Source organism: Lepus europaeus, chromosome 10 (genome assembly GCF_033115175.1).
Source record: "Lepus europaeus isolate LE1 chromosome 10, mLepTim1.pri, whole genome shotgun sequence".
Lineage (NCBI taxonomy): Eukaryota > Metazoa > Chordata > Mammalia > Lagomorpha > Leporidae > Lepus > Lepus europaeus.
In genome coordinates, this window is record NC_084836.1 from 70,048,483 (window position 1) to 70,070,478 (window position 21,996).

General features: G+C 43.5%; 1 protein-coding gene across 3 annotated transcripts in view; it reads left to right on the top strand.

Annotated features, from left to right (window-relative positions):
* Positions 1-2,708: 2,708 nt before the first annotated feature.
* Positions 2,709-21,996, top strand: part of LIMA1 (LIM domain and actin binding 1) — a 94,677-nt gene continuing 75,389 nt past the window's right edge. For all 3 annotated transcript variants that reach the window (XM_062203682.1, XM_062203683.1, XM_062203684.1), the window contains exon 1: positions 2,709-2,814. The gene's annotated coding sequence lies outside the window, so the exon portion shown is untranslated. The remainder of the gene's footprint in view (positions 2,815-21,996) is intronic.

Here is a 21,996-nt window from a genome sequence, read left to right on the forward strand (position 1 = left end):
CCAAAGGAGTATAAGTGGATGTTGGCTGACATTTTGTTTATGGTAACCAGTAAGACAAAAATAAAACAATAAAGTGGAACTGGTTATCAATGACATAAGCAACTAATATCTGGCCAGCCTTTATTGGGTTTCCCCTGATTCACAAACTCACCAAACCTCTTGTATTTCCCCAGTCCTTTTCTGAAAGTTCCATCTTATGCTTTAACAGTGGGTCTGATCATATTTTTAATGCTTTTAGCTTCTTACAAGAGTTACTTAGGATACTATCACACTATGCTGGCCTGATTCCACACCCTCCAATCAGAATTCCCTCAACAGCACTTCTGCATACCAGCTACCTCCTTCGTGATCCATCAATTTTTTTTCAGACCCCCCATATGAAGAAACACACTTGAATAATATCCTCCTGTCTCATCACTGCCCGTAATACAGGCCTTGCCCTCATGTGTCACAGATGTGGTGCCTCAGGCATCAGACCTACCTGGTTCAGAGACAACGTACTTGATGAATCACATAATTTTCCAAAACTGCCTCAATTTCTTGTGCTATTCACAATGTAAAAGGCAGAGTTGTCTCACACCACTCAGTTTATTTCTGCATGATCCATATCAAGAAACAAGCCTGATGCTTGTTTCTGTAAATTAAGCTTTTTTAAAAAACAAATTCTTTAGGTATTGCCTATGGATACTTTTGCACTATAATGAAAGAGTAGAGTATTAGTGACAGAGACCATATGTTCCACAAACCCTAAAATAATATTTACACATTTACAAAAACATTTGCTGCAACTTGGTCTAGAAAAAAATAAAAAAAAAAACACTACCAACTCTGATGTATGGCATTTGCTAATTTCCATGGTGTGCATACTCCCATTAAACCAACTTCGTGCTACCAAAGGGACATCTCTAAACACAGATTTGAGAATAGATGTATACATTACACAGTATCTCTGTCATAGAGATATTATGGACAAACAACTTCAAGAGTAAAATTATTGATGAAATGAAGTTGGGAATAAAACCTATGAAGTAATGACTTTGGAGTATTTACTCTCTCAGAGATATATGGTATGTTAAACTATAGATGCTTAGATGGATGATCTCTTTGTCTCTCCCTCTCTGTAGCTCTAATTTTTAAATATATAAATCTTGGGGCCAGCACTGTGGCGTAGCAGGTAAAGCCACCGCCTGCAGTGCTGGCATACCATATGGGTGCTGGTTCGAGTCTCGGCTGCTCCAGTTCTGATCCAGCTCTCTGCTATGGCCTGGGAAAGCAGTGGAAGATGGCCCAAGTCCTTGGGCACCTGTACCCACATGGGAGACCTGGAAGAAGCTCTAGGCTCCTGGCTTTGGATAGACGCAACTCCGGCAGTTGTGGCTAATTGGGGAGTGAACCAGAGGATGGAAGACCTCTCCTCCCTCTCTCTCTCTCTCTCTCTCTCTCTCTCTCTGCCTCTCCTCTGTGTGTAATTCTGACTTTCAAATAAATAAATCTTTAAATATATAAATATATCTTTTTCAAAAAAATGTTTAAACTGTTAATGCCACTCTCCACAAACTTTTTGAAGTACCCATATACCTATCCAGCAATCAGCCGAGGCTGGTTATCTTAAGAGAGAACAAATGGCTGACCTAGTCACCGCTGGCAAAACTGTCACTAACTGCTTCAGCATTTATCGCCACTGACTCCTAAACACTTATCACGCCGCATGAATTCCCAACAGCGTTAGAAACCTTGAACGGAAACCCTACTAAACCTGGGGGACAGGAAAGGGCTCTATCAAGGAACTGGGGTGAGAATTTGGCGGGAAAATGTCCACGCGGTGGAACCTCTTGACATTTGCTAAACCATTCGCTAGGCTGGGAGAGAGCGTGGAGATCGTTTGCCCTCATCCATCCCCTTCACTCATGAGGAAACTCAGATCCAGCGAGCGGGAGCGACTTAGGAAAGCCAAAGAGCCGGAGTCCCCATTAAGGGGCAGCTCCATCCACTGCACCAGCCGGCCGCCTGCAAAACACCTTTCCTTGCACAGGACTTACCCCGGAAGCCGTCAGGTGAACTGAGGCGAAACCTCGGGGTGACTCCTAAGTCAAACTGAGGTAACCTGCACTCAGAGGCCTCAAGGCCAAAGTACAGAAGCGCTGCCGGCGCTGTGGCTCAACAGGCTAATCCTCCACCTTGCGGCGCCGGCACACCGGGTTCTAGTCCCGGTCGGGGCGCCGGATTCTGTCCCGGTTGCCCCCTCTTCCAGACCAGCTCTCTGCTGTGGCCCGGGAAGGCAGTGGAGGATGGCCCAAGTGCTTGGGCCCTGCACCCCATGGGAGACCAGGAGAAGCACCTGGTTCCTGGCTTCGGATCAGCGCGATGCGCCGGCAAAAAGGCAGACCTTTCTCTCTGTGTCTCTCTCTCTCTCTCTCACTATCCACTCTGCCTGTCAAAAAACAAAACAAAACAAAAACAAAAAACAAAGTACAGAAGCGCAGGAACCAGAGCCCTTTAGGGCTCGGATCCTCCAGATAACCTGAGAAAGGAGCCACGCCTCTCCCAACACCAGCGCCCCACCCCGCGAGGGCGCCGCGCGCACGTAGCCGGCGGCGCGCACGCTCGCCCAAGGCCGCCCGAGACGAGGGTGGCCGTGCGCGCGCCCGCGGGCGATGGGCGGGGTCCGGGGGCGGGGCTCTGAGCGGGACCTGGGCGGAGCCGCCAGAGCTCGTAGGTGTAGCAGCTTGGGCGCGACAGGTGCGCGAGGTACAACGCCCGAGACCCGTGACAGGGCTGGTAACAGAGCGTCGGGAAAAGGCGGCTTGTAGTCAGGTAAGGGCCTTCTGGCTCCACCTTCTCCACCGCCGGAGAGTGAGCCCACACTCGCTGCTTCTCCCGCGACTTGTGCGGGAGGGGGCGCCAGGCGCGTGAGCCCCTCCCCCTCGAGAGAGCCCCCGGATCCGCGGCTCCCTCCTCACGTCTGGGGACTGCGCTCGGGGTGGGAGTGACTGAGCTTTTCCAGTCGGAGAGCGGGAGCTGAGCGGGAGCTGATGGGGAGCCCCCCCCCCCCCCGTGCCGGCGGGAGCGCTGCTTTCTCACTCTGCGCATTTTTGCTGTGTTAGTAAGGGAGCAGTTCTTCAAAACTCGAAATCTGGCCCCCAGGGATATATTCTAAATATTTATCTGCTCCTTTTCCTTCTCCGTCTGCAGCCGTTCCCTCTCCCTTCGGCTTTTCTGCCCTTTTGTTCCTCCAACTGAACTCTTGGAAGACTGTGGAGAACAGAGCAGGGCTTGCAGCTGATGGGTCTCTGTGGAATCGCTATTGTGGGTATCCGAGCGGCACCTGTCTCCCACATACGTAGGTGCTAATGGGAGGTAACTGGACACATACCAAAGCTTGAAGTTGTAGGTGCCGGGAGTGAACCAACCGGCGCCCTTCCTCCCCTCCTTGTGGGGGTCGCAACAGCCAGATTAGCTTATCCTGGCGAGAGACATTTGAACTATGATTGGGTTGCACCTAATTCCAGCTTTCAGGAATTGACTTTTCAAATTAGTCAAAGGTACCAGGGGCCTTTTCGGCAGGGGTCTTCTTTTGCATTCTTCAATCTCCTCTTGATTTAAGTGGCTCATTGGAATATTTTTTATCGACATATTAACAAATACTGTTCGCAAATGACATATTTTAGGAGCTGTAAAGTAACACTTCCTTCTGAGGTAGATACAAGAGGTGACCCTCAATGAACATTTTCTAAGTTCCAGCGCAGTTATAGCCTGGCTGCAGGATAATGCTTTAGATAGACCTGCAAAGAGTACTAAAGTCGACTGCAGATAAAAAAAAATTAAAAGTTCACATGCATATATATTTTCTTGTTTTACACTAATAAAACAATACATATTGTGGCACCTGTTAGTTACTTTAGGACCTTATTTTATTCTTTGACAAAACCTTCATTGAGTGCCTCTTGTGTCAGTGCTGCTGTGGATTCGACACTCCCAACGTCCCTACCCCAGAACAGCTTGAAATCAAGTGGGTCGGACAGTCATCTAAACAACTGATAGTATGAGTGAGGTCAGCCCAGGATGCTTTTGGAGCTCAGAGAACATAGGTTTTCTGTTTTATTTCCCCTTTTGCCTTTCCTTTAAAAAATAAATCAAAAATACATTTTTAAAAAAAGGTATTAAAAACCTTTGGGTAATAATGAGTAATGCCCTTCAGTTCATGTATTTGTATCATGCTCCTATTTCTCACCTCTTCTCTCTTCAACTCTATGGCCTGTTAAAGATGGGATTAGATCCTGTTTTTAATTCTCTGGTAATTCGCAGTGTGGTTGGTGGACCTACTTTTACTGTTCTTTCCTGGGCCCAGAAGTGTTATCAGGTAGGCCCTGAACTGTTGAGCATCTGGGAAGAAAACATTAAATTGGGGAGGTTAACAAAGCAGTGCCGTTTTGTAAAAATTACCTCATTGTATAACTTTGTTTAACTTGCTACATTCAGTCTTTGTTTCAGACTGGTTGCAGGTGGGGCCGAATTTCAACCCCATAATTCTAGGAAGAGAAAGCTTCAGAAGGGGTACAATTCTCTGAACAGCACAACTTAGTATCGGAGGATTCTTTTTCCTGCTATGGTCCCCTCAAAATAGCTTTTCCTTTCTTTCTTATTTTTTTCTTGAGTGGGGGAGAAAGGAGAGGGGAGTTGGTGGTGAGCAAAGGATCAGAGTGTTTGGAGAAATCTTTGCAGAGTTTTGATGAACTAAAACGTATGCTCATCTTGTGTGTTCCTCTATAACTGTAGACTTTGATGAATTGCCTGCTATGTGCCAGTATTCTAGGATGTGGAAGATGAACTGGACACAGTGCCTTCTATATGATATTTTTTGTTTGTTTAAGTAGAAGTTTTGAGTTAACAATGCAGATGATGGTGGTTTGGTGGTTTCAGTCAATGAACACATTTCTTTGACCTTGTGCATCTCCTTTCTTCCTTGGTCACGCTCCAGGAAAGTGGTCTGCAGCAGAGATTTTTGGGAGAGAAGCAAGTATATTTGAGAATGTGTTGGCCCTCTACAATATTTATATAGTTTTCTTTGGATGTTTTTAAGTGAAATTTTAATTACTGTTTCCCTTTGGATTTCATATTCTTGGCTTTCCTTCGGTATTTTTCACCAATCAACTATAATTAACTCAGAGCCTTTTGTAACAGAAAGGTTCACCAAAGACACATTCTGTACACAATACAGAACAGAATGAGTGTGGGAGGCCGTTGGACATTTTACCGTGAATGGCCACCTACCCACAAATTGGGAGAATTTACCGTTGACAATAAAATTCATTGTCAGGTATTCTTAATTTTATACATTTATATAGGAATTGTACCCCATACTACAGATAGGAAAATGTGTAACTTCCAAGTCAATATTTCACACAAAAAGACTTTTTTTAAAAAATATTTCTACCATCTATCACTATGTGCTTTTTAATAGGAAGTTAAAGTAATTCATTTTCTAATTGTGTGCAGTAATCTCCTGAGGTTAAATTACTTACCACAGACTCTCAAGGTTCTTTAGCAACAAACCAGTGGTTGCAAATTAAGTACTCTCTACTTGGGGTTTGTGAAGTTGAGATTCTCCTATGTTGCTGGGCCTGGCAACTCAGTCAAATTATTGTACCTCTTTTCATAGAAAAGAACCAGGTTTGACCCAACAATCAAACAATTCACTATTCTGCATGTCAGATGATTTCTTGACACTTGGAATTTCACATCTGCTCAGTAAGAAAATTAACACGATACCATGAAAATTCACAACCTTTTGATTTTCTTTTAAAGTCTACCCTGAAACTAAGAACTTTCTTCTTTAGGAGGGAAAAAAGATACAGCTTTTTTTCGTACTCTGATAACTGATATGGGGCTATTTTTTCCCATATTTATTCTTTTTGTTTTTTTTTTTAAGATTTATTTATTTATTTATTTAAAAGGCAGAGAAACAGAGAGAGGGAGAGATATAGAGAAAGATCTTTGATCTGTTGGTTCACTCCCCAAATGTCCACAACTGCCCCAGCTAGAAACCAGGAACCTGGAACTCCATCCAGGTCTTCCACGTGGGTACAGAGGCCCAAGCACTTGGGCCATCTTCTACTGCTTTCCCAGGTGCATAGCAGGGAACTGGATCAGTAGTGGAGCAGCCAGGACTTAAACCAGCACCTTAACTGTTGTGGTAGTGGCTTTACCTGCTATACCACAATGCTGTCCCCAACCCATATTTATTCCAAAACAGAGTGTACAATCCCTCAAACATGTTCTGTCTTGGATGCCAGAGTATTTTTAATTTCATTAACCATAAATTAGTAATCCTGATATGTTTTTTCTTGGTTTAGATTTCTACAATCATTTGTGGTTTTTTTGTTTGTTTGTTTTTATTTTTCATAAATCGAAAGCTAAATTCCCCAAGACTTCCTTGTGGTCAGCTTGATAGATCAGATGACATTTGCTCAGATTTGGCTTCTGTGTCGAACACTAAAAGAACCTTGTCTGTCCAAGCCCAGGATCCAGTGGCCCTAGCACTGTTCTCCTTACACTTAGCAACATTTGGCCAAGTGGACAACTTTCCTGGTTCTTTCCGTCTGTGTGTGCATTTATATGACTGGCTCTCCATCTTCTGATCCCACCACTGCCTCCTGTGCTGCTTCACTAACGCAGTCTTTTTGTCCCTTAAATGCAGTGTTTGCCATCACCTTATCCAGCAAGGTGTTCTCACCATGGCCTCTCCCTGGGGGACCTGATCTGTTTCCATGACCTCATCTATCACCTCCATGTGAATGACTTGCAAATTTCTCTTTTTGTAAACTTTTTTTTTCATATTTTCATGTATACAAACATACATACTTTTAAAAAAATATTTATTTGGAAGAGTTACACAGAGAGAGAAGGAGAAGCAGAGAGAGAGAAAGAGAGAAAGAGAGGACTTCGATGCGCTGGTTCACTCCCCAGTTGGCCACAAGAGCCAGAGCTGTGCCGATCCAAAGCCAGGAGCTTCTTCAGGTCTTCCACGTGGGTCCAGGGGCCCAAGCACTTGGGCCATCTTCCACTGCTTTCCCAGGCCGTAGCAGAGAGCTGGATGGGAAGTAGAGCAGCCAGGACTCAAACCAGCACCCATATGGGATGCTGGCACTGCAGGCAGTGGCTTTACCCATTGTGCCACAGTCCCGGCCCCTACATGTACATTTTTAAAAATTTATAATATGTTTCTAATAAAAAACCTGGAAAAAGTAATAAAACAAAATAATTTATATTTCATACCCTGCTCCAGAGAGAACTACCACTTGGTGTATTACTTTTGCTCTTTTTTTTTTTTTTTTTTTTTTTTTGTGATAAACACACACACTCCAGGCCGGCACTGTGGCCTAGCTGGTAAAGGTACCACCTGCAGTGCCGGCATCCCATATAGGTGCCAGCTCGAGTCCCGGCTGCTTCTCATCCAATCCAGCTCTCTGCTCTGGCCTGGGAAAGCAGTAGAAGATGGCCCAAGTCCTTGGGGCCCTGCACCCACATGGGCAACCCAGAAGAAGCTCCTTGCTTCTGGCTTTGGATCAGCACAGTTCTGGCCCTTGCGACCAACTGGGGAGTAAATCAGCAGGTGGAAGACTCTCTCTCTCTCTCTCTCTTTCTCTCTCTCTTGCCTCTGCCTCTGCCTCTTTGTAACTCTGCCTTTCAAATAAATAAATAAATAAATTTTTAAAACACACACACATATTCACATAAACTCTCAGGAAATTGAGCTCATACTATTATCATAGATAATATATTAATATAGTAGATATAGTTTTGTATCACTTTCACTGTTATTTTTTCTATACCATCCAAATTATTTGTCAGTGATTTCCATGGATGTTTAATACCTTATTGTATTCATATTGCATAATTTAAATATGTTCTTGGGCCTTCTGATTGTCACAACATTATTAAGTGGTAAACTTGAGAACAAATTTATGCATAGATCTTTGTAAAAACCACTCATTATTTCCTTAAGTTAGATTTTTCAGAAGTTGAATTACTGGCTCAAAGGACATGAAAATTTAAAAATACTAAAACTGCTCCCAAATCACTTTTCATAAAGACTAGACTAGTTAACATTCTCCCTACGGTGATTGTGAATACCCATCTTAGTGCATCTTTGGGAGCACTGAAATTTTTTTTTTTTTTTAATTTGAAATATCTTCCATCCACTGATTCACTCCTCAAATGGCCGCAATGGTGCATTAGCAGGGAGCTGGGTCAGAAGTAGAGCAGCCAGGACTGGAACTGGCACCTGTATGGGATGCTGGCATCGCAGGTAGAAACTTAACCTGCTACATCACAATGCCAGCCCTAATGTTGAATTTTTTTTTAATCTGTACTATTTGGACCAGGAAAAATTACTTACTTCATTGACATTTCTTTACTTGTGAGAACAGATGTTTTCCATACATTCATCCCAATTTCTGTGTCTTCTGTGAATTGTCTTACTGGTTAATCCTATTCCCGGTTGTCTTTGGTTGTTAACATTTGAATTATGTTGGCTTTTTGTTTGGGGTTCTTTCATTTATTTGGGGTGTTTTTGGAGGAAGCACAAAGTTTCTTTTAGTCCAAATTGAGCGACGGAGTGCTAAAGTGCGAAGTGTGTGGAAGTTGGAATTGTGGTTTGTAGGCGCCCTGAGGGGTAGAGCTTGTGCTCCCAAAGCTGCTGGGGAGTCAGGATTCAGCCTTGGGATTGTGGCCAGCCAATCAGGTGATCCTGGAAGTCAGTCATTGACTCAGAGCCTCAGCTGTAAAATGAGAGTGTTGTGCTATTGATCTCAAAGTCCATGCTACCTCTGTGCTGAGGTTGACTTGAGAGCCACTGTTGGCTGGTCATTCTGGAAGTTCTTTAGCTTCATCCCCAGCCCTCTGCTCTTCTAGATGTATAGAGACTGGGGTGAGACTGGATGCAGTGAGGGCCATTTCCACTGTAGTAGCAGAGATCAATGGAGCCTGGGGGACGTGGAATTTGTTTTAGAATTGAATTCAACAGATGGGTACAGTGTGTTTCAGACATTGCCATAGACTGAGAGTTAGGAACCTGGGAAAGTAAGTGATAAGAACCCTGCTGACTGATGCCATAAAAATCCCATCATCTCCAGTGGATGTGTGAAACAGATGTCGTTTTATGATGAAGGGTTTATGTTGCTACACCAAGTTATTTAATGATTTCTGCTATCCCATACAGTAACTATTTTTAGTAGGTCTGTGTGTGTATGTGTGTGATTTGTATCTGCTCTTCATTTTTAAATATATTGTCCTGTTTTTAAATATTTAACCTATTGTTTGCCTTGTAATTTTCCTGTGACATATTATCTATAAATCTTTTTATTTGGGATTTTTTTTCTGTGGCCTTTATGTTTAGAAGGTCTTCACCAGCCAGATAGGTTAAATGTTCACTTTCATTTCCTTCTTAAAAAAAAATTTCTTTGTATTTATTAGAAAGGCAGAGTGACAGAGAGATAGAATGAAAGATCTTTCATCTGCTGATTTACTCCCTAAAGGGTCACAATGACCAGGGCTGGGCCAGGCAGAAGCCAGTATCTGTTAACTCCATCCAGGTCTTCCTTGTAGTTGGCGGGGGCCCAAGCACTTGGACCACCTTCCACTGCTTTCCCAGGCACATTACTGGGGAGCTAGATCAGAAGTGGAGCAGCCAGGACTCAACCAGTGTGAGTTGCTGGCCTCACACATGGTAGCTTAACCTGCTGCAATGCAATGCCAGCCCCTCATTTCTTCCTAATTAGTATGGTTGTACTTTTAACTCTCTGTTTTGAATTTACTTTGGAGTACCAAACTGCATGTTTAGTGCCTTTGACAGCGTAACCCCAGATCCATATTTTTGGTTTCCTGGTAGATCCCATGGACAGTATCCATACACCAAGTATCTGTCTCTGCTGTTCTCAAGGAGAAAGTTTGCAGTTGTCTGTAACACTTAAGTCCTTCTCTCCTTTCATATTTAATCAGTCACCAAGTTTGATTGATGCAAACCCCAATAGTGATAAAGGCTCTTTAATCGGTCTTCTTAGTGTTTTTTTTTTCTCCATAGTTCTTAAGTAATCCTTAGAGTTGGCTGAGTTGGCTTCAGCTTTTCCCTTTCAATCCAGAGTTGCTACTTAAAAAAAAAAAAAAAAAAAAAAATCACTGATTTTCAAAGCAAGATTCTCTCAATTGCCTGTATCAGAATTACCTGGGAGTTCGTTGAAAAGGTAAACACTCAGGGCCAAGCTAGACCTTCCTGCATTTCAGTGTATTGGAGGGATGGGTCTGGAAATCTAAACGGTTTAACAAGTATCTCAAGAGATTCATAGGTACATTTAAGGGACACAACTGCCCAAGTAAATTAAGTCTAAATGTCTGGGCATGCCCTGGAAGACCCCCGCTCCCTGCTCTGACAGCCTGTTCCTCCAGGCTTATCTCCTGACGTTACCTGCTCCCCAGCCTGGCACTGTGGTCTTGGACTGAGTCACGGTTTCCTGGCCACCCGCCCTTTCCTGCCTCCGTGCGTCTGCTCATGCAGTTCCCACAGCCCCATGCTCCGCCCCTCACTTCCCGTGAAAGCCTTTTCCTTAAGGGCCCAAATCAAACGTTACATTTTTTAAATTTAAAAACGAGTATTTTCTAATTTCTTCTATTTAAGTACGTGGTGCCCTCCCCAGTGTTCCCTCAGTACTTTTAGTTCATCTTACCTTGATGTTGTCATTATTTATGAATTGTTGCTTCATTGTAAGATTATAAGCTTTGTAAGTGTGAGAACCTATCTTTCCTCTTCATTTTGTAGCCATTATGCATTTAGGAAACAATTAAATACTCAAATTTGTGGTACTAGAATACTTTCTAAAGTTCGTGGAAAATGTAATTAAAAGATCAGTATTTTGGTGCAAAAATTTTTGAAATCCATGCATAGTTTCTTCATACTATACTTTTTTAAAAAAAAGATTTACTTATTTATTTGAAAGAGTTATAGAAAGAGAGATACAGAGAGAAATCTTCCATCATCTGGTTCACTCCCCTGCTGGCCACAATGGCCAGTGCTTGTCCAGTTCCAGGCCGAGAGCCAGGAGCTTCTTCTGGGTCTTCTTCAAGGGTGCAGGGCCGGACTTGGGCAATCTTCCACTGCTTTCCTAGGCACATTGGCAGGGAGGTGGATTAGAAGTAGAGCAGCTGGGATTCGAATCATCACCTATATGGGGTGCCGGCACTGCAGGCATCATCCACTATGCCACAGCTCCCGTCCCATACTACGTATTTAAAATTCATTCAGAGCCGGGCTGCAGCACTTCTGATCCAGCTCCCTTGCTAATGCATCTGGGAAACCAGCAGAAGATGGCCCAGGTGCTTGGGCCCCTTCCACCTACAAGGAAGACCCAGATAAAGCTCTGGCTACTGGCTTTCTCCTTGGCCCAGCCCTGGCCGTTGTGGCCATCTGGAGAGTGAACCAGCAGATGGAAGACCTCTCTCTCTCTGTCTCTCCATGTCTCTCTGTAACTCTGACTTTCAAATAAATAAGTAACCCTTTAATAAAAATTCACTAAAGACAGAGAACATGCTTCCATCCACTTGTTTACAAACCATATGGCCACGGCCCTGGGAGCTAAGAATTCAATCCAGGCTGCCCACGTGGGTGGGCAGGAACCCAGTCACTTGAGCCATCATGGCTGCCTCCCAGGGTCTGCATTAGCAAGAAGCTGAAGTCAAGTGACAAAGCCAGGACCTGAACCCCAGCACTCCATTACGGTAGGACACGTGCATCTTCCCCAGTGACTTAACAGCTAGCCCCAATGTCTGCCCCTCTATGATCTTTTTAAGATTCTTTGTAGAATAAATACATCTGATCTTGCAGCCATACTATTATATAACAATGTTTGGTTTTGTATCACATTTAGAAAAAAAATTGAAGTTTGCATTCAATTTTGCTGCCACTCTGCCCTCTCATAGTTCTCACCCATTCCCCAGCCACCTACCTCAGGGTCTCTTTCTCTTTCCTTTGCCTAAGAAACTGCCTTTCTGTTCCCTTCACCTGGCTGCCTGCCTGTATCCTCCCCGTCATTCAACTTTTAGCACAAATGCCATTCACTGAAAGAGGCCTTCCCTGACCACTATCAACGTAGCTGCTCTTTCTCAGCGCCAGTCCCTCTTGGGTTTCCTCCCCAGCGCGAATCACACTGCATGGGTAGTCCTGCTTCTCCTGCTGGAATGGAGGCCTTGTCCGTCACTGTTCACGGTATGGCCTTGGCACTTACAGCGTTGCCCAGCACATAGTAAGTGCTCAGAGAATATGTGTAGCTTGCATGAGTGAATGAGCTTTTGAAGACACGAGTCTCAGTTTGCCAGCCGAAGCCTTGTCTTTGGTATTGTTTCTAACGGACAGCCGCTGAAGTGGTTCCATTGGTTCAAATCAGGTAGCAGTCTCTGAGGATTTCTGAAGGTTGCCGGACACACGGGGACTCAGTTCTGCCTGAGTGCAGGTTTGCCAAGGTGTTGTGAGTTCCAGACCACTATTTCACTGTTTCCAGGGCTGTCATTGCCGGGCAACACGAGCCTGTCAACTTCCATTACACTTTAACGGCAAGTGCAGCAAACTGGAACCCAGCTGACTAGAAACTTCATTCAACCAGAAGTTTTCTTCTGCTTTCCTTCTCTAGGAGAAAAATAAGAAAGTTATCTCAACTCCTGCAGAAAACAGTAACATTGTTTTCATTATATTTGCTCCATGCCCGGAAGTAGGACAGTGTACTGGTAAGCATTTTCAGCAACACCTTCAGGCAGCAGGCTTCCTTATTAACACCTGGCAGAACCAGTCATTGTAACTAATTAGGTCTAATTTATTCCTGTTGCTCTTCATTGATAGCCTTTTCTATTTTTTTTTCTTAACCCAGGCTTGATGTCTATTTAAAAAATAATAATAGTAATGCTTTTTATAGTGGTTTTTCACTTTCAGACTACTTTTGGTTTTATATCCTTTAATCTTCATGATCTTCTTCGTGAATTAATATCTCTTTTGAGATGAAGAAATTGAGACCTGGAGGGTGGGCATTTGGCACAGAGTTTAAGATGTCACTTGGGATGCCGGTGCTGTGGTGAAGCCACCGCCTGCAGTGCTGGCAGCTGGCATCCCATATGGATGCTGGTTCAAGTCCCAGCTGCTTCACTTCTGATCCAGCTCTCTGCTATGGCCTGGGAAAGCAGTGGAAGATGGCCCAAGTCCTTGGGCCCCTGCATCCGCATGGGAGACCTGGAAGAAGCTCCTGGCTTCAAATTGGCCCAGCTCCAGCCATTGCACTACTTGGGGAATGAACTAGCAGATGGAAGACACTCTCTCTCTCTCTCTCTCTCTCTCTCTGCAACTCTTTCAAATCAATCAATCAGTCTTTTAAAAGATTTTTTTAAATTAAAAAAGATGTCACTTGGAGTCCCCATATCCTATGTCAGAGTACCTGCTTTCAGGTCCTGGCTTTACTCCAGATTCCAGCTTCCTGTTAGCAACAGGTGATGGCTCAAGTTCTTGGGTGCTGCCACCTCCACGTGAGACCTGGTTTGAGTTCTGGATTGTGGTCTGGCCCAGCCACAGATGTTTCAGGCATTTCGGGAGTGAACCAGCAAATGGTAGATCTCTGTCTCTGTCTCTTTGCTTTCAAATACATAAAAAATTTGTTTACTGGGGCTGGTGTTGTGGCACAATAGATTAAACTGCAGCCTGTAACACCGGCATCCCATGTGAGCACTGGTTCAAGACCCAGCTGCTCTAGTTCTAATCTAGCTCCCTACTAATGCACCTGGGAAAGTAGCAGAAAATGACCCAAGTGCTTGGACCCCTGCACCCATGTGGGAGACCCAGATGGAGTTCCTGGCTCAGACCTGACTAATGTCATTTGGGGAGTGAATCAGTGGATGCAATCTCTCCCTCTCTGTCTATGTCTCTCTCTTAAAAATATGTATTAAATCAGCAATTAAAAAACTGAGACCCAAAGAATTTGATTTACTTTCCCATACCACCTGCAAGATCACTGGCCCAATAAATTTCTCTTATTTTTTACAGTTCCATAATTTGATGTAATTCTTAGGAAACAAACATGAGAGTTCAATTAAAACATTAACATTAATATGGGTATTTGTGTCACCATTCTTTAAGAAATAAGAAGCAGGGGCTGGCGCTGTGGCTTAGTGAGTAAAGCTGCTGCCTGCAGTGCCGGCATCCCATATGGATGCCGGTTCGAGTCCCAGCTGCTCCGCTTCCAATCCAGCTCTCTGCTGTGGCCTGGGAAAGCAGTAGAAGATGGCCCAAGTCCTTGGGCCCCTGCACCCACGTAGGAGACCTGGAGGAAGCTCCTGGCTCCTGACTCCTGGCTCCTGATCAACACAGCTCTGGCCATTGCAGCCAGTTCGAGAGCGAGTCAGCAGATGGAAGACTCACTCACTCACTCTCTCTCTGAAACTCTGTCAAATAAATAAATAAACAAACCTAAAAAAAAAAAAAAAGAAGAAGAAGAAGAAGCATAGCATTCATTAGTCCAGATACATAGTGAAATTGTATCGCTTCTGTGGCTGTGTGATTTAGTAATTCTGTGTGTAACCAGCCTTGGTTATACATATCTTTGGCTAAAGCATTGTTCTGTGTTAGCTTCTCAGATTTTTAAAGAAAGAAAAGATCAGAGATTTTGCCTAGAAGAGAGTCACTTTTCAATAAACATGTTTTAATTCTCCAGCTTGAAGGGATTAGTTAAATTGATCTGAACTGGCTCTTCAGATTGAGCAAGTTCTGAAAAAAGCACATCATCTAGAATTTCAGATAAGAAGAATGGAAGCTAGGCCTTCCCTGGAAATGGCCAGGAGTGAAACTAAGAACGCCTGTGTTTGGAGAAACCTGATTAATTATTAAGGATAGAGGAGCGCTATAAGAAGGTGATATCTTTAACTGACATAGTCTTCTTAAAATAAGTGTATGGGACTGTTTATTCTGTCTTGACATTGTAAAGAAGGCTAATTAGCTACTATGTCTTAATTAAACATGTAATTGGGGAGAACTGTGAGCAGGTAATTTCTCAGCAGGGATTGGGCTGTGCAGGTGCATTTTTGTTGAGATAGACAAGCACTGAGTACTAACGTTACACCATGTTTCATTCATACAGCAAACATTTATTGAGCCCCTACTGCGCCAGGCCAGTATTTGCTGTAGCTGATGTTCAACATGGAATGGTTACAAAGGTTAAAGGAGAAACAGACTGTTCAAAGGAAATCTATGCTTTGTGTGTAATTGTCTTGTCCAACTATAAATTTCCACATTCTTTTTCTGTTAACTCTGCTTTTCTCTGTTTTTCACCCTAAATTTGAGGTTACTGACATAATGATCTGTTTTTGTCTTCACTGAAAGAGATTTTTCCTACTATATTTAAGAAAACAAAACCTTCCGTTGGATTATGTTTGCTCTTACAATGAGTTAATTATCAACTAAGAAGGAAAAGGTCAGGAGGGAAGGAACCAAATGAATAAATAACAAATTGGATTTGAGAAAGAGGTGGCATTAAACTCGATTCACAGCTAGTAATTCCTGAAGTTAAGGGAGAAAAAGTTTAGAAAGGTTTTGAGTGGTTCGTCATAGCCTTCAAATTTTAGACCAAAGTCAGTTTTTCAAGATTAATTGTGTTATTCTTTTACCTGTTTAAGTAAGATATATAAAGAATACCACAATTATGTAAAAAGCTAATTTGGATTTCAAAAGTGCAACAAGATAGTCAAATGAATAGAATAAGGTAACAAAAGGCATCCGGGAAAGTTATGGTTGTGGTATTGTCTGCAACTTAGAATTCTTACGGGGTGTTACAATATCTTATTTAGATTTGGCCCTTACAAGGTATAATTTGACAGACTTAGATTTTGTGTACAGAGAAATGGTGTCAGGGTTTTGAGGAGGTCTGGTGTTCTTGGTGGAAACTACCAGTGTCAGGGCTGGCATTGTGGGACAGTGGGTAAAGCTGCTGTCTGCAATCCCAAATGGGCGCCGGCTTGAGTCCCAGCTACTCCATTTCCTATCCAGCTCCCTGCTAATGCACCTAAGAAAGCAGCAGAAGATGGCACAAGTACTTGGGCCCCTACACCAATATGGGAGACCCAGATAAATCTCCTGGCATCAGCCTTGCCCAGCCCTGGCCATTGTAGCAGGTTAGGGAGTGCACCAGCCGGATAAAAGAGAGCTCTCTCTCTGCAATTCTGACTTTCAAATAAATAAATAAATCTTAAAAAAAAAAACTATCAATTTCTTAGAGATGACATTAGGTACTCTCTTTATTGATAATTTAACCGAAGTAATTTGGCTCTAGAATTGCTTTTCTGGTTTACTCTCTGTACTGGAGGTCATTTTGTTTCCAGCCTATTCTCTTAAAAATGAGTAAGAACCAACATTTATTTAACCTCTGTATTGGGGAGGGGGGGTGTGTGTGTGGGGGGTTGAAGGTCCAGTTTCTTGTCTCTGCATGGAAGAATTCAATGATAAGTAGATAAAGGCTAGCAGAGAAATATGACTTATCAGCCAAATGAAAGCACCACTCGAGAGGGAGAGGGAGCTTGATCTGGAGTGGGCCACAACCCCTGAGGTTCCAGTGTCATCCCTGTATGTGACCTGGAGGCACCTGGGGGTGGGAGTAGGGTTTCCAAGAAGAGGACGGAAATTTTCAGGAAAGTGACCACTGCCCATTTTCTGGCCTTTTTATGAAGTCTAGGAATCGTCCTTGCCTCAGGTGGGAGTAAGAGTGTCACCTAGGATGAATTTATTATAATGTTATTATAGGCTGTAGGCTATTGTGGGGCCGCAGTCAGAAGCCATGTTGGATATTTTAGGCCTGCTGCTGTTTCTGGGCAGTAGTTTTGCTACAGTAGTAATTTTCTGATGCCAAGGTGGGGAGGAGTTTTAGAGGCAACATCAGAGGAGGTTATAGGGACATGTTGACTCTGGCTCTTTTTCTGATCCCCAGCTGTCTCCTTACCTATAGAATGTGGGCTTCGGTTTCATCTGAATGTCACTCATTGACACACTTAAATAAATGGACAGTGATACTACTTCTGAATGTGTCACTGTGAAGATGAAATGAATTTTTATGTGCAAAGCAATTAAAACAGTGTCTGACATATGGTAAATGCTCGATAACTGGTAGATATTTTTGCCACCACCACCATTATCATTATTTATTAAGCACTTATTTTATACTTGATCTTAGCCAAAAGGCCAGGAAGCGATTAATCACTTACTTTAGCAATGAACCAAAGGAACATTTTAGAAATGATGAGGATAAGGCATGGAGTAATTTTCCTTTTTTTTTTTTTTTAAGATTATTTATTTGAAAGACCAACACACACACACAGAGTTATTTTCCATCCACTGGTTCACACTTCAAATGTCCACAATGGCCAGGGCTGGGCCAGGCCAAAGCCAGGAGCTTAATCCAGGTCTCCCACACGGGTGCAGGGGCCCAAGAACTTGGGCCATCCTCCACTGCTTTCCCAGGTGCATTAGCGCCCATCTGGGATGCCAGCAGTGCAGGCAGAAGCTTAGCCTTCTATGGCACAGGGTGGGCCCCAAGATCAAATGGAATGGGACCTGCGCTGTGGTGTAGCAGACTAAAGCCATGGCCTGCAGCATGAAAATCCCATATGGGCTCTGGTTTGATTCCTGGCTGCTCTACTTCCCATCCAGCTTCCTGCTAATGCACCTGAGAAAGCAGTAGAAAATGGCCCAGGTCCTTGGGCCTCTGCACCCACATGGGAGACCTAGAAGAAGCTCCTGGCTCCTGGCTTTGGCCTGACTCAGCCCTGGTTGTTGGCAGCCATTTGGGGAGTGAAGCAGATGGAAGATTCTCTCTCTCTGTAACTCTACCTTTCCAATAAATAAATCTTAAAAAAAAAAAAAGATCAAATGGAATGAGGTAACATATGTAGAGTACCTGGCATATGGCCATTGCTCAGTAATCAATCCCCAGGTTTATGATAAAGGGCCCTAAACTTTGACCTAGTTCTGACTTGACGCTAACTAGATGGTGGGCAAGTGGGGTCTGTATCTGCCTCCCTATTGTGATTAGTAACACTTCTTACATTAGAATCATTGGGACCCTTTTCAGAAAAATTAGATGTGTGTGGATTCCACATGAAAGAATCAGATCCCATAGATGACGCTAATATTGAGAGCACCAGCACCGCCACCACCCCTGAGCAGCCCAGGCTGCCTAATAGAGGGTAGTAGCTGAAGCTCTGCACAAAACTGATCTGTTAATGCCTGGGTTGTGACACAGTCTGTCAGGCTCTCACAGGGCTGTGCTCTGGAAGGAATATTAATGAGCAGTCAGGGACAGGCACCCTACAAAAGGGAACTCTATAGAAACAAGGCTCTCATCTGTATAGTCAAGTGGCATTTCTGTTTGGAAAGAATATTAATGAGATCTGGATAAGAATCAGACACCAGGAAGGGACAGCTGCTCTGAGAGGCAGTTTTAATTGTACAAGGAGTTACACATGATATTCAGAAAGTCTTTGTGCAATTAAAAAAAGTAATTAAGTTGTAGAGATAATAATTTATAAATGACGTTTTAAAAATAAATGTCTCAAAAAGGCAATGTATTGAATAGCCAATACACAGTTCAGAATTTGCTCAGCCTCACTTATGATTAAAAGAATTAAAACTAGTGAAATAATGAAGCATTTTTCACATAAATCCTATCAGGAAAAAATAATGCTTGATATTGATAAGGGTGTATAGGCTTCCTCATGTAGCTGGTGGTTCAAATATAAGTTGACATAGGCTGGCGCCGTGGCTTAACAGGCTAATCCTCTGCCTTGCGGCGCCGGCACACCAGGTTCTAGTCCCGGTTGGGGCGCCGGATTCTATCCCAGTTGCCCCTCTTCCAGGCCAGCTTTCTGCTATGGCCCGGGAAGGCAGTGGAGGATGGCCCAAGTGCTTGGGCCCTGCACCCACATGGGAGACCAGGAGAAGCACCTGGCTCCTGGCTTCAGATCAGCGAGATGTGCCAGCCGCAGCGGCCATTGGAGGGTGAACCAACAGCAAAAAGGAAGACCTTTCTCTCTGTCTCTCTCTCTCACTATCCACTCTGCCTATCAAAAAAAAATAAAATAAGGCAGGCGCCACGGCTTACTAGGCTAATCCTCCACCTTGCAGCACCGGCACACCGGGTTCTAGTCCCGGTCGGGGTGCCGGATTCTGTCCCAGTTGCCCCTCTTCCAGGCCAGCTCTCTGCTGTGGTCCGGGAAGGCAGTGGAGGATGGCCCAAGTCTTGGGGCCCTGCACCCACATGGGAAACCAGGAGAAGCACCTGGCTCCTGGCTTTGGATCAGTGTGGTGCAGCGGCCACTGGAGGGTGAACCAACGGCAAAAAGGAAGACCTTTCTGTCTGTCTGTCTCTCTCACTGTCCACTCTGCCTGTCAAAAAAATAAAAATAAAATAAAATAAAAATAAAAAAACAAAAACAAAAAACCAAACCAAATATAAGTTGACACAAATATATAAATGAATGCCACATTTTTTAGAGAAATTTTGGAATGTCTTAAATATTTTACAATTTCATTTCATTTTATTTGAGAGGCAGAGAGACAAAGGGATCTTCTATGTGCTGGTTCACACCTCAGCTGCTCACACACAGCAGCTGGAACTGGATCAGGCCTAACCCAGGAGCCTGTAACTCCGTCTAGGTCTTCCACATGGGTAGCAGGGACCCAAGTGCTTGAGCCATCATCTGTGGACTCTCAAGGTGCACATTAGCAGGAACCTAGATTGGAAGCAAAAGACTCAACCCAGGTACTCCAATATGGACTGCAGGTGTCCCAAGAGTCAACCACTGCACCAAACACCTGCCCCATTAAATATTTAAATATAGGCCTTTTGAACCAGAAATGCTGCTTCTAAGAATTTATACCAAGGATGCACGCCTCCAAGTTGCATAGCAAGAACCCAGAGCAACCTGAATCAATGTTCATTGACATAGGCCTGTGATGCTTAAAGATTGAAATAGATCTTTGTATCTTGAGCTGGGAATACTTCCAAGAAGAAATAGTCATTACTAAATATCACATTAACATAAAACAATTGTATTCCCAATGATTCTAATTGCGTTTACACATGCTGTGTGTTATTGTCTGGGCCTTGGTTTTCTTGTCTGTAAAATAGATATCATAATGAGTTGTTGCTAAAGTAAAATGAAATAACATTTTTAGAGTGCTTAGAATGGTGACAGACACAGAGCTGTGTGTTTAGTGTTGTTGTATGTAGGCACCATCAGAAGGGTTATACTCCAAACCCTGACAGAGGTTATCTTTGAGAAGTAGAATTGGCCTGGGGAAAGCAGCACATAGGAGCAGGCAGGGACTTTGACTTATAATTAATATTCCTATGTCATTGTTTATAATAGGCACACCCATCTGTTGGCAGTCACTGTAACCAAACAGCCTAGACAGTGAAGAAAATAGCAGCTCAGGTTTGGAGAGATTGTTGAGACTCACAGAAGCGGTCTCCCTGAAAGGGAAGGAGGAGGTTGAGGAGGATGCTGATGGACTCCACCAGGCTACTGAACTCTGAAAACCACTGAGCTAATTAAAGTATTTTTCATTATTTAATTGATTAAGTTCCAAGCTCCTGGCTTTGTCCTGGCCCAGCCATAGTGTTTGTGGAGTGAACCAGTGAGCAGGTGGATGATTCTCTCTCTCTTTCTGTGTGTGTGCCTGCCTTTCAAATAAAATTAAATTTAAAACTTGCTTAAAGAAATTGGTGGCTCTTCTAGTAATTATGAAATAAAAATTTTGATGTTCTAAAGAGACCACTAATTTCTTCTGACTAGTATTTACTTTTCCCATTAGATAATATTATAGAGCAATTTTTGTACTAAAAAGTCCACAGCAAATGTAACATTTACAAAGTATCTTTAATCAGAGCCTTGTGACATTGGCTTTGTTAAGACCATATGACCTGTAAACTAGGCTTGCGTGTTCTGCTAACTAAACCTTTATAGTGTTTAATGAATGTGTCGTGGACACCGAGGCACGCAAAGACTGAGAAGACGCGGCTGTGACCTCAAGCAACACACCAGGAATTGTTTTGCATGTATTATCCTCTCTTTCTGTTTAAAACTACCCTGTAGGCAGGTTTGTCATCCTCATTTTACATAGAAGGAAGATGAAGTACAGAGAAGTTGCCATGCATCTGGTAGCCACGGGAATCAGAACAGGGATCAGCTGCTGTTTCCATTACACTTCACCGCCTCTAGTGAACCATGGTATTAAGGGTGTGTGATGTGAACCCTGTGTGGAGGCACTGGGACTTCTTAGGGACCTCTGCAGCCATCTTTCATCTAGCCCAGGGACTTTCAAACTATAATTATTCTTATTTATTTGAAAGATTAAGAGAGAGAGAGTTTTCCCAGTACTGGTTCACTCTCCAGATGCTGGCAATAGTCAAGTCCAGGCCAAGCTGAAACCAGGAACTGAGAATTCGATCCAGGTCTCCCACACTGGTGGCAGGGACCCAATTACCTGACCCATCATCACTGCCTCTAAGGGTGTGCATTAGCAGGAGGCTGGAGTCAGGAGCAGAACCTGGCCTCGAACCCAGGCACTCTAACATGGGATGCTGACCTCTTAACTGATAGACCCCCTATAGTTCTTTAAATAACAGTTTTATTGAAATATAATTTACATGCTATATCATTCACTGACTTAAAGGATGTGTTTCAGTGTCTGGATATTTGCAGTTATGCAGCCATCACAGTTCGTTTTACAACATTTCATCTCCTCCCAGGAAAACTCCAAACTTCACTAGCAGAGTCCCAGTCCTGGGCAGCTGCTAATCTACTGTCTGTCTCTGCAGATTTTCCCATTCTGGGCATTTCATATCAGAGAATCGTAAAAGATGTGGTCTGCAACTGGCTTCTCTCAGTGAGCTTCCCATTGTCAGGGTTCATGGTATAGCACAT